At 40.7% G+C, this 12,181-nt stretch overlaps 1 long non-coding RNA gene across 1 annotated transcript; it reads left to right on the top strand.

Annotated features, from left to right (window-relative positions):
* The first annotated feature begins 1,445 nt into the window (after nucleotides 1-1,445).
* On the top strand, nucleotides 1,446-3,465 carry LOC141377935 (uncharacterized). The gene is made up of 3 exons (XR_012391125.1): nucleotides 1,446-2,590; nucleotides 2,667-2,732; nucleotides 2,825-3,465. It is a non-coding gene; the product is annotated as an uncharacterized lncRNA (long non-coding RNA).
* Nucleotides 3,466-12,181: the final 8,716 nt, after the last annotated feature.

Below are 12,181 nucleotides of genomic sequence, written 5' to 3'. Positions count from 1 at the left end.
AGCTCCTTGGTCTTGTTGGTGTTAAGGAGCAGATTATCGTCTGTGCACCAAGTGGCCAGATGCTGTATTTCCTCCCTGTAGGCAGTCTCATCATTATTTCTGATTAGACCAATCACTGTGGTGTCATCTGCAAATTTGATGATGGTGTTGGATCTATTAACAGGCCTACAGTCAAGGGTAAAAAGGGAGTAGAGGAAGGGGCTCAGCACACAGCCCTGTGGTACACCAGAGTTGAGTGTGGCGGTGGTGGAGCAGATGTGGCCTGATCTAACATTCTGAGGTCTGTTAGTCAGAAAGTCCATAATTCAGTTGCAGAGAGACGTGTTGATATCCAGGTCTAAGTTTGATCAATAACTTAGAGGGTATGACAGTGTTATAGGTAGAGTGTAGAGGTGGTTTTTAAGCATGTTGGCACAGCTGCTAGGGGTAAGCGACAGGTTGAAAATGTCTGAATACCCTAGCAAGCTGTTCTGCACATGCTTTAAGTACGCGCCCAGGAATACCGTCTGGTCCAGCAGCCTTACGCACATTGGTCCGACTCAGTGGGTGTAGACTTCTGAGGAAGTGAGTGTGATAGCTGAGTGGTTGGTTGAGGAAGTGATCCTGGTGTAGGGTTCTTCATTGTCTCTTTCAAAGCGGGCATAAAAGTCATTTAGCTCGATCAAGAAGGAGACATTTGTGGCTGTGGGTGTGGACTGGCTGAGTTTGTAGTTGCTGATGGCCTGGATGTTTGTGTGTGGCAGAAAATGTTTTCATGGAATTTGGGCAGCACTCTGTTCAAGTTTGAGTGATTAAAGAGCCCATATTATACATGAAATAGGGTCATATTTTGGTTGCAAGGGTCTCCACCAACAGTCTAATATGCATGCAAGGTCAAAAAATCCTTTTATTATCTTGTAATCTGCATTTATTTTTACCTAATTATCCCAGCGACTCCCATATTAATCGTCCAGTGATTAATTTGTTCTCAAACCCCTCCTTAACGCAAAGCTAATCTGCGCTGATTGGACCGATGACAGCCTGTTGTGATTGGGCGACACTGGCTGCCTTCAGCGCGAGTCCGAGTGAAATGCCCAGCAGCTAATCAACAAGATAAAAGTAGTCTCAGTGCATACACGCTTCATAGTGTAAGGCATGGATTTTGGCTGCCAGTAGGTGAATGTAAATACAGACGATGGAATTGAAAATACCGATGACTAACTATTTTATTGAGCAAAAACTCCAAGAACTGGCGAGGAGATCTCCTAGCTTGTCACACTGCTCTTTTTACACACACACACACACACACACACACACACACACACATTGCTCTCCTCCTCGGACCACAAGGCACACACACACACACACACACAACCCTCCTACTCGGATGACAAAGCACACACAAGCACGCGTCGAGTTTTTAACGTGGCTTTACACGCGAAATGAGAATATAGCGAGTTGACCTAATACACGCCAGTACTAACCAGTACACGCGGTTATAAGTAACAAATCACAACTAAATACATTTGCAAGCTAGAGTAAATGAGGCAACAACTTTAATCGCACATACTTACACTTGAGAAATGGAGGAAGAAACCGATCCAGGTTCTGACATAGTCCATCAGTAGTCTTTACTGATCCTTCCTTTAACAAACAGCCAAAGAAGTCTTTTTTGTAGCATGTAGTTTTCAGAAGCACTCGATCTGCTCAAGGCTAGGCTATAATGCTGAGGTTTCATCTTTGGGTAGAGACTCAATAATATCCATCTGCACTTTGCGACTTCATTTGACCGTCATGTGTGTCTTTGTTTGTGTGTGTGCGTGGCTTTTTGTGTGTTAGAGGGTGGGGCCGCAGGTTTCAAATCTCCCAAGTTTGCACGTCATGCCGAAAAACTTAATGACTCGTTATCAAGGCGACTCGTTTGAAGCACTATGAGTCGACTCTTTTATAGATAAATCAACAGTTTTAAACACTGTACACTTACAGATTTAAGCCTTAGCTGGATATTTCACTTCACATAGAGCTTTGTCACACACTACATGGAAGGGCATTTTTAAAAAACCCATAATATGGGCTCTTTAAAATGCCCCGCAACAATAAAAGCAGTCTCCAGGTGAGCAGTCTGTTGTTTGCTGATGACTGCATGAAGTTCGTTCATAGCAAGCTTGGCATGAGCACCAAGAGGAATATAAGCAGCAGCCACAGTGGTGGATGTGAACTCCCTTGGTAGATAAAACGGTCTACATTAAACCATTAGAAATTCCAGGCTAGCAGAGCAATGTCTCCCAATTGAAATGGGGTGATCCCCAAAGGGGAGGGGTTTCCCATTTGTATGTGTGTAATGGGGGATCCCCAAGGGGGAGGGGTTTCCCATTATGTTTAGGTGAATGGAGTCAGAAATTAAGCTCACCGCCCCTTTAAAAGTGTGGAGGTTTCCCTTTACTTCCGTTTTCTCCCTGGCATGGAATAGTGGCGGTGTCTTGAGTGCGTGCAAACTTTTGATGTGTATTGAGCAGTAAGCCTGCAGTGTTTATAGAAACCTGTGCAAGGTTGTCTTTCTGTAATTCTGCTTCTTTGGCCTGCGGAAGTGCAATCTCATCAGCGAGTAACGGTATGTTTCTGTTTATGTCTCCGGTTATTTCTAGTGAGTTTTAGTGCTGTTAATTAATATTAAATAATTCTTTCAGCTGTATCCTTGTATGATCGGTGGATTGCTCACCATTTGTGTTGAGAGCCAGTTGACTGGGCTGCGGGTAAGTTTCTATTTGAGAGTTTGTAAATGTTTTATTTAGAAATGTGATTTTAAAATTTGACATGCCAATGAATATTGAACGTTTTTTTATAGACTGCCCGTTGCTGTTTTGCTGCTGTCTGGTGACCCGATTGTCCTACAGAGAGGGGATTCACTTTCCTTTCGGCACCTGATTGTGTGTGACCCAGTCGCGTCAAGTCAGAGTATGTGGTTGTGTGTGTGTGTGTGTGTGTGTGTGCACGCTTATTGTGCGAGCGTGCGCTCATTCTTTGACATTGGTGCGTTTGTGAGTGTGCGTGTATGTGTGTGCGTGTTGTGATCTAACTATTTGGTGGGTTTGTATTTTGTTTGTGTAAATTGTGAAGGGCTGTTGTTGTTTATTTTCCATTTCAATACTAACAGCAAGGATTGCCTTATATGGGGAGGGTTGTTTTATTTTGGCTTTGTTTGTTATGCGGGTGGTTTATTTTGAGTGTGGGTTAGTTTCTTTCTTTATTAATAAGGAGTGCGTTTTGTTTTGTTGCATTTTTTATTTTCCCCTTGATCTTTCCAAAATGTAGGTATATCCTGTGTAATATTGAGTGTGATTAAACAGTGGTCACTGACAACTATTATACAAACAGAATTGTATGGTTTTGTGACTCATTGTAATTGACTACATGTTTTATATGATTACATTTTAAAAATATGTATATATTTAAGTGTCTAATAAAAGAAGATTGTTTGTACACATCAATGCTTGATATTTTCATTTGTTTGGAAAAATTTGTGTGGGCATTAAAGTGAACCTGTATTTGATTATATTTAGTACAGTACGGGCCCCGGTCACACAATGACGACAGAGTTTGTGCACCAAGCTATGTTTATATAAATGCATAATCCTCCACCTCTGGTCTTACCGGAGTCATCCGCCGTTCTGTCTGCTTGGAATGTGTGGTGCTCAGTTAGCGTTACAGCTTTGTTTGGTGTTCCGCTGTTTAGCCATGTTTCTGTGAAAATCATGATGTTACAGCTCCATATTTTTTTGCTGTGGTTGATACGCAGTCGAATCCTATCCATTTTGTTCACCAGTAACCGTACATTGGCGAGAAAGATGCTGGGTAAATAGAGCCGGTGTGAGCTTAGCTCTTAGCCCATTGTGCTTCCCCCACCTTTGTTTACGGTCTTGACGCCACCTTCGAGCACTTCCGCCCAGCCGGGCAGGGCGCTCAGGCTCGGGTGTTCTAGCCATCTCAGGAATGAGTTGAAGATTGCTAATAAAACTGTCCAGAATGCACAAACCATTATCCAAAATCTCTTGTTGGGTGTACGATTTAAAGGTGCGACTGTTCTGCACGAACAGACCCGATATGAGCAGGAATAATACTGCAAAACTGCAGGAACTGGAGAGAAGCCGAGCCTCACGATGTGTACGTGCCGCCATCTTGCCTCATATGTATCAGAATCAGTTTTATTGCCAAGTGTGCTTCACACATACAAGGAATTTGTTTTGGCTACAGAAGCTTCCAGTGTACATAAAGTGACAAGTGACAACACAAAATAAATATGAAAAAAAGATGATAAACATTAAACAATGATGCAGTTAATCAAGAAATCTGGATGTCGAATTGTATGTACAGATTTGTTATAAATATACAGGTGATGTGTACAAATGCAAATAGAGAAAGTATTGCATAATACATTGATATAAGGTTCTGTGTACAAGTGCATATGAGAAATATTGCACATATTTATTGCACAGTTTTGGGATATTTAACTGTACATAAGGTAGATGGCCTGAGGAAAGAAACTTTTCCTGTGTCTGGCTGTTTTTGTGCTTGGTGCTCTAAAGCGCCGACCAGACGGTAACAGTTCGAACTAGTATTGTGCTGGGTGTGATCCGTCCAGAGGGATTTTGTGAGCCCTTTTACTCACTCTGGAAGAGTACAGTTCTTGAAGTGTAGGAAGGGTAGTGCCAGTGATTCGTTCAGCAGTCCGGACTACTCGCTGTAGTCTATGGAGGTCAGTTTTGGCAGCTGAGCCGAACCAGACGGTGATTGAAGTGCAGAGGATGAACTCACACTATCTTTGACTTCCTTTTTTTTTAAATATTGGAAACGTGTAACCATTGACTTCCATATCTGTTTTTCCCACTATAGAAGTCAATGGTTACAGATTTTTAGCTTTCTTCAAAATATCTTGGTTTGTGATCAACAGAAGAAAGTCAATAAGGTTTGAAACCACTTGAGGGAGAGTAAAAATATTCTGTCCTGTCAATGAGGTAAGGCACTTTTTATTCACATATGAGGAATATTCATCTTGTAGAAGAAAAACAAATAACATTCAAAAAATTGAAGTTTGTTCTCACATGCTCAACTTCTAATGGGTACAGTCTACTGTAAATGTGAGATGGTTTGCAGTTCACAATCCAGGGGTCTGCAAATGTGGTTGGGTTTTCTGTATTGTGTTATATTAAAAATCATATGGTGAATTTTAAAATATACATTATTAATAAACATGATTTAAACTTTTGCATTATTTCCCCAGAATATATGCATCAGCCCTCACTGCGTGTCTGACGGTGGACTACTGGAGTCTACTGGATCACAGGCTCGACGAGAATTAAAGATATGATGGTGTGGTACCCACACACACACAGTAAAGATATGATGGTGTGGTACCCACATAAACGTTGGCCAACTTACTGAAAAATAATTTTAGGTTTACTTTTAAATGGTTCACGCACTCACACAGATACTTATACATATTTAAAGAGTAAAAATACTGGGTGTTAACACTTGCTTATGATTTTGTGCTATATAAATAAAACTTGAACTTGAGTTGCATTTAGAATTTGAACTTGAATTAGGGTTGAAGTTTATTTTATCATAAATGCAGATCAGATCTGTTGATCAAATCTTTGTAAATAGTTTATACTGTAACAACTATCTGATACAGATAATCCTATACCCAATTAAAAAAAAGACAAAAAGACACATATTTAAAAACTTATTTTAATTGTTTTAATATTTGATGTTGTTTTTATTTTAATACAGAAGCTCTGAAAACCTTTTGTAAAATAAAAAAGATTGTATCTACTATTAAAAATAGGGTCAATGTGGCATAACTGTGTTAAATGCTCATTCGTTTCTGTTAGATTAGATTAGATTAGATTAGATTAGATTAGATTAGATTAGATTAGATTAGATTAGATTCAACTTTATTGTCATTACACATGTACAAGTACAATGCAACGAAATGCAGTTAGGTCTAACCAGCAGTGCAATAGCAGCAAGTGCAGGATATAGGAATAAGTTATAAAGTGCAGTTATAGAAAACTATGGTGATATTTACAGATGGGATGGATGTACTATGAACATTATATACAGGTTGGATAAGCTATGAACAGATTTACAATATATGAATATATGTGCAGGTTGCTATTAATAATCAGTAGTGTGCAGATAGATAAACATGATTACAAGTGTATATGTTACAATATATGAATATATGTGCAGGTTGCTATTAATAATCAGTAGTGTGCAGATAAATAAGCATGATTACAAGTGTAAATGTAAAGTGGGTGTGTACATAATTACAAATGCCCATATGCAGTGGGTATGTACAGTTCAATAAGTAAACAGTTCAATGTGGTGCAGTGAATGTGCAGATTTTAAACGTGCAAATGTTAAACAGTGCAGTTATTGCGAGGAGTTTAAGTTAGAGGAGAGTGGGGGGTGTATTTGGGGGGGGGGGGGGCAAAAGAGTCAGTGGGGGGCAGAGTTCAGGAGGGAGACAGCTCTGGGGAAAAAGCTGTTCCTCAGTCTGCTGGTTTTTGTCCGGGGGAGCCTGAAGCGCCTGCCGAAGGGCAGGAGAGAAAACTGTCTGTGAGCAGGGTGAAAGGTGTCCTTCAGAATACTGCGTGCTCGGCGCAAACAGTGTTTCTTCTGGATGTCCTCTATGGCTGGCAGTGTGGTCCCTGTGATGCGTTAGGCAGTTTTCACCACCCGCTGCAGTGCCTTACGCTCAGCAACAGAGCAGCTTCCATACCAGACTGTGACACAGTTTGTCAGGATGCTCTCTATTGTGCAGCGGTAGAAGTTCACCAAGACGGCTGATGAAAGCTGGTTCTTCTTCAGTTGCCTTAAGAAGAATAGGCGCTGGTGAGCCTTCTTGATCAAGCTGGAGGTGTTGGTGGTCCAGGAAAGGTCCTTTGAGATGTGGGTCCCCAGGAACTTAAAGGATGAGACAGGCTCAACGGCCATCCCACTGATGTGGATGGGATCATGTGAGCCTGTTCGTCCCTTTCTGAAGTCCACAATGAGCTCCTTGGTCTTGTTGGTGTTAAGGAGCAGATTATTGTCGGTGCACCAAGTGGCCAGATGCTGTATCTCCTCCCTGTAGGCCGTCTCATCATTGTTGCTGATTAGACCAATCACTGTGGTGTCATCTGCAAATTTGATGATGGTGTTGGATCTATTAACAGGCCTACAGTCAACGGTAAAAAGGGAGTAGAGGAAGGGGCTCAGCACACAGCCCTGTGGTACACCAGTGTTGAGTGTGACGGTGGTGGAGCAGATGTGGCCTGATCTAACATTCTGAGGTCTGTTAGTCAGAAAGTCCATAATCCAGTTGCAGAGTGATGTGTCGATATCCAGGTTCCTTAGTTTGATCAGTAACTTGGAGGGTATGACAGTGTTGAATGCTGAGCTGAAGTCAACAAACAGCATTCGTGCATAAGTGTTTTTATTGTCCAGGTGTGTGAGTACAGAGTGCAGTGCTATAGAGACTGCATCTCGTTTCTACAGTAGGCAAACTGATGTGGGTCCAGTGTGGGTGGCAGAGAGTCTTTTAGATGTGCCAGGACCAACCGCTCGAAGCACTTCATGATGATGGGTGTGAGCGCTACAGGCCGGTAGTCATTCAGGCATGTTGGGCTGGAGTGTTTGGGCATTGGCACAATAGAGGTGGTTTTAAAGCATGTTGGCACAGCTGCTAGGTTGAGCGACAGGTTGAAAATGTCTGTGAATACCCCAGCGAGCTGTTCTGCACATACTTTGAGGACACGCCCAGGAATACCGTCTGGTCCAGCAGCCTTACACCCATTGATACGACTCAGTGCCGTGTGTACTTTTGAGGACGTGAGTGTGATAGGTGAGTGGTCGGTGGAGGAAGTGATCCTGGTGTAGGGTTCTTTATTGTCTCTATCAAAGCGGGCATAAAAGTCATTAACTCGTTCAGGAAGGAGACGTCAGTGGCTGTGGGTGTGGACTGGCTGGGTTTGTAGTTGGTGATGGCCTGGATGCCCTGCCACATGCGCCGAGGATCAGAGTTGGAAAAGTGCTCCTCTAGCTTAAGCTTATAGCAGTGCTTGGCCTTTTTGATGCCCCTCTTCAGATTAGCCCTGGAAGTGCTGGAAGTTACTGGTAAGTATTAATACTTATAGATGATCAATACTAGCTTTGCTGTTGCCAAATAAGATTTTGTTATCTTACATATCTGTCTGTAAGCCAATACTGGCCTCACCATAAACCTGCTCTGTTCTCCCTCACAATAGTTAAATTACACTTCTCTGACTGCTGTTCTGTCTGCTGGTCTGTCCACAGGCTTATAATTGTATGGCTGTGGTCTGTCATTTGTGTGAGTCTCTCAGAATATCTTATCTCGGCATCCAAACTCGCACCGCGATCAGTTGTCTTCATAGTGTTTATATGCGTGAACTCCCTCATCCGACGTCACTTCCGGTCTGGCGATTTTTCAAATGCGGAAGTAAATTTCCGTGACTAAAAACGACTCCAAACGGCTTAATAATAAACTTTAAAGTTTATTTAAAAAAAAATCTAGTTCTTACTTTACTCTTACACACATTGTCTCACTGGAGTGTCTAACCTACAATATGCTCTTTAAAGGCAGAACTGAAGTCCACAAACATAATCCTTGCGTAGTTCCTCGGTTTATCCCGCTTCTTCGGGATTGGGGAGTGACACATACAACTGAGGTAAGATCCAAATGTAGATTTATTCATCGTCAGGCAAGCAATGGTCAATACAGGTACAAACGGGTATGTGTAGGCAGTCCAGAATCGTAGTCAGTTACAGGTGAGAGGTCAAAAGGCAGGCAGAATACAAGAATACAAGGCTAGGTCTAAACATGGGTAAACAAGACAAGGAAAACATGTTGTAGTGCTACTTACAAACTGAATAGGTGTGTGGCTTAAATAGTGTGTGCAATCAGTCTCTGACAATCCTAGGTGGTGTGAATGTAATCAGTTTAGATAAGGAAGCATGTGTGTCTGGGCGAAGTGCATGTATGAATATGTAGTCCAGAAATGGCGGAATTGTAGTCCATGAGTATTTGTGAGGGAGATCCAGCGATCTATGGAGTAGTGATCGCTGGTGATTGTGACAGCTTTAAATAAGATAATAATTGTTTAACAAATTTCCTATTAGGTAAGGCAAAACTGGCAGAATGGTTGATAAGACTAAACAAAATGCTGTTTGACAGCAATACTCATCCTTTGAACTTGTTTAGAGCTTTTGTAAAAAGCCGACTAATGGAGTATAAATATTATGATCTGGTGAATGATGTTGATTTTTTTTATTTTTTAATGGGGTGTTGAAAGTATTTTATGTCAACCTAATGAAGTAGGAGGTTGTGATATATTGCTGTAAATTTGGTGGTATTAGTTTTTATCATTGTATTATTATTATTATTATTAATATTATTATTATTATTATTTTTAATAATAATATTAAAAATATTATAACATTATATCATTAATTTCCTTGTATTATGTTTTCATTGTTTAGATAGTGAAACAGCAAGCAGGATGAGGTGAATGAGGTTATAAAGTACACTGTTCCCTTTGAAGATTTACTCATGCGTCAGCAGGCAGTCGTTATGTTTTATTTAATATAGGCTGATTGAATAGTGCATTGAATAAGCTAATTTGGCTGTAGTGTATGAGTATGTGTGTGTGTGTGAGAATGAGTTTGTATGGGTGTTTTCCGATACTGGGTTGTGGCTGGAATGGCATCTGCTGCATAAAATAAATGCTGGAATAGTTGGCAGTTCTTTCCGCTGTGGCAACCCCTGATAAATAAGGTACTAAGGCGAAGGAAAATAAATGAAAAAGTAGTGTATTTTTTCACAAATGAACAAAAATCTTTATGGAGAGTATACAAAAATTAAATTGAGATTAATGTTTGTATTTATTTATTTATTTAATATATATATATGGCTTTTGTGTGTTTATAAAATAGGAGTTGATAAACATATTGGACATGCACATATAGACAGCATTTTGATTGAACGTAGTTGGCCGGTTTGGCTGATTTTTTGCCCCAGTCCAGCCCTGATTGTTTTGTCTTATAAAAAAATGGGTAACAGTGTGAACGTTTTATTACTATGAAATGTTGAAAATTTTTATGGGCATTACAATTAAACTAACAGGGGGGCATTCATTTCAGGAACATTTATTTAAAGATTTTATTAATATATTTTACTTATTAAAAAAAACAAAACACATTTGGTTAGATGTATTATATATATGACAATACAACATCAATGAAAAGTATAGTATTTATTAGATTTTTCTAAGTAATATTTGTAACTGAACATGAGCACACATGACCTGGGTTACTGGCTACTTGCATTGAAATCCGAGTAAATATTTTTAATGTCATTTATTTTAAGCACGTATCATTGTGTCATATTGTGGAAAAGGGGTAATCGTATCAGATAAGCGTTATGCATTTTAAAATATTCTGTACCATATAATACCTTGGGTACACAAATGGCACCGAATAGTAGAAATTACCCAGTGGCATCACAGTGAGGGGTGGGGTTAGGTGTGCACATTAAACGCATTGCATGCACCTGAGCCTGCAGCTGCACCGAGCCTGCATCCAGATCCCTCTTGAGAGGGGACTTTAACTGTGTCCTAAATAGCACACTATACACTATGCACTATGTACTTATGCACTTACACACTCAACTGCGTAGTATATGCTTTTCCCAAATGGAACACTAACTTTTTTTAATAAGCGGAAATTCAAACCATTTCTCAGATGACATTTGAAGGTTGCCAAATTAGTGAAATTAAGGACCAAACTACTAAATAATACCTGCCATGTTTATAACTGCATTCACCATAATCACTCTCGTAGGAGAATTTTGCTTTCACAATCCAAAATAAATAAAGTAATCCTTGTCCAGAAGCCTGAAGTCCTATGTGAGCAAAGCAGTGGCCATTGAGTTGGTGGTGTCCAACATTCCACACTTCATTTAAACCAGGGGTCTCAAACTCGCGGCCCGCGGGCCATTTGCGGCCCTCAGTGCAATATTTTGTGGCCCGCGCCGACCGCTGTACTCTGACAGAATCAGCGGAGCGGGAAGAGAGAGCGCTCCCCGCTCCGCTGATTCTATCCGTACACAGCGCGCTTGTCACTCAATGCGCGTTGTCGCGCGCGTTCTGATCAGCTGTGTTGTCGCGCACGTACTCAAGAGCAGTGTTATCGCGCGCCTACTGAAGGGCGGGACCGAGGGTGTGTCGCGTCGCGGGGGCACTTTTGATCATTTTGGAAGGGCGCTTTCTATGCAAGACTAAAAAGGGCATGTGCTCTGCACAGGTTGAGCCCTATGTGTGCACGTGCCTGCCCTGCATCTTATATATATTGATATTATAGGTAGATACAGACTGGTACAGACTGATGTGACTGGATTGGGGTGGGGGTGTTTTATTTATACATATATACGCCTTTTTTTTAGGTGAGGGAATGGAAGTTTTGAGTGAGTTCCCCCACTTTTTTCCCTAGGACTTCAATAAGTCAAAGTACAGGTCTAGACTTAATGATGATCATCTTTAAGCCATACTGAGGGTCTCAACTGCTTCCGCTCTAAAGCCAAATGTGGTTCAGATTTGTGAGAAGAAGCGCTGTCAAGTCTCTGGCAGCAAGAAGTAAGCAAAAGATGCCATGTTCAGAAGAACTGTTCATAATCTTCACTCAATGTTCTATTAATGTTCAGGACACTTCATGTTCAGAAGAAATAATTAAAACTGTTAATAATGACATTTGAGGACTTTTTTTGTGAAATCCCTTATGCGGCCCTGCCTCACCCAGACTTTGCCTCCTGCGGCCCCCAGGTAAATTGAGTTTGAGACCCCTGATTTAAACAGTTCAATAAGTGCATAATCCAGGTATTTAAAGTGCACTTATTCTTTTTAGAATTACTTACACTAATTATACTACAAAATGGCATAAAATAGTGCATAACAGGGCTGGACTGGGGCAAATAATCGGCCCTGGCATTTTGGGCCAGAGCGGCCCACTAAATTCAATCAAAATGCTATCTATCTATGCACGTCCAATACTTTTATCAACTCATATTCTATAAAACACAAAATCCATATATATGAAATAAATAAATACAAACTTTAATCTCAATTTAATTTCTGTATACTGTCCATAA

The sequence above is a fragment of the Danio rerio genome, chromosome 2, assembly GCF_049306965.1.
Source record: "Danio rerio strain Tuebingen ecotype United States chromosome 2, GRCz12tu, whole genome shotgun sequence".
Lineage (NCBI taxonomy): Eukaryota > Metazoa > Chordata > Actinopteri > Cypriniformes > Danionidae > Danio > Danio rerio.
This window is presented reverse-complemented; position numbering and strand designations above follow the sequence as displayed.